The sequence below is a fragment of the Episyrphus balteatus genome, chromosome 1, assembly GCF_945859705.1.
Source record: "Episyrphus balteatus chromosome 1, idEpiBalt1.1, whole genome shotgun sequence".
Lineage (NCBI taxonomy): Eukaryota > Metazoa > Arthropoda > Insecta > Diptera > Syrphidae > Episyrphus > Episyrphus balteatus.
The window spans coordinates 82558322-82559860 of NC_079134.1; positions in this window are offsets into that span (position 1 = coordinate 82558322).

The window sequence follows — 1539 nt, forward strand, 5'->3', positions numbered from 1 at the left end:
AAAATCAAACAGAAGTATGTTGTACATGGTCAATATAGTGAGACTAACAATACCCATGCAGAAGCACTAGATTACTATTAAGCAAAAGATCAGCTTATATGCTAAGAGGTTAAGGAGATATAAATAGTCAAAACAAAGGAGCGAAGACAATAACCTTTTCAATAGATCTCAGAAAAGTTTCTTCGATAGATGCAGAGGTAAAGCTGAGAACTCTAGTCAACCACCCAAATATAGGTGTCCTAGAAAATTTTTGGTCAGGAATATGGTCATCACCCTCACAGCATAATCAATCTTCCCAACTCCTGCAGCAAAATGATGAGACCAAAGAAATAACACCAATGCAAGAGTGTACGGTTTCCACTGAAGATTTTCAAATAGTTGGTGAAAAGGCTTCAAAACTGGAAGGCTTCTGGTATTGATGGCCTACATAATTACTGGTTGAAATCTTTTGTTTCTCCATGAAACTATGAGGCGTGAAATAAACAAGTTCATACAGAACCCTTCCTGTATCCCGGACTACCTCTGTGAAGGAATCACTTACCTTATTCCAAAGGAAGATTCATACACCGAAGATCCCTCTAAATTTCGCCCAATCACCTGCCTCAACACATTCTACAAACTAACCACTTCATTGTGTGGCTGAGCTAATCAATAGGCACTGTTTAAGAAATAACATCATAGCCGAACAGCAAAAAGGTTGTAGAAAAGGATCTCTCGGCTGCAAGGAACAGTTAACTATTGACGCTGTTGTTACTGGCCAAGCATGCTCCGGGCAAAGAAACTTGTTTGCGGCTTTTATTGATTATAAAAAGGCTTTTGATATGGTTCCACATAGTTGGCTGTTAGAAACTCTCCGATTGTATAAAATCAATCCACAACTTGTATCTTTCTGTGAAGTGGTAATGACAAAATGGTGTACCTAGCTGAAAGCCCAAAAATTAACGTCAAAGGCTTATACAAATAAAAAGAGGCATTTTCCAAGGAGACAGTTTAAGCCCACTCTGGTTTTGTCCTCTCTATTAACCCACTGTCGTACCTCCTCAATAAGAGCAAATATGGATTTGAGATAAAAAGCAGTGTCCAATCTACTAGGATAACCCATCTTATGTATATGGATGACATCAAATTGTATTCTAGTTCTGCCAACAGCTTGGAACAACTTCTCAAGATTGTCGAAAAATTCTCGAACGACATAAAAATGGAATTTGGTGTAGAAAAAGTGTAAAAACAATCCAAATCGTAAGAGGAAAGATGACTAAGGGATTGGATTTATATAACAGCCACTGGAAAAACTATACAATCATTAGAAGAAGGGGAATTTTACAAATACCTGGGAATGGAGCAATCTCGCAGAATAGATCACACTCTAATCAAGTCGCGTTTGAACGAAATCTTTAAGTGCCGAGTGGAACAATTGCTGAAAACCTTATTAAATTCCAGGAATATGATTACAGCTATAAACACATATGCTGTACCAATTATTACATATTCAGCAGGCATTGTTAAATGGAGTTCAACGGACTTAGAATCATTGGAGAG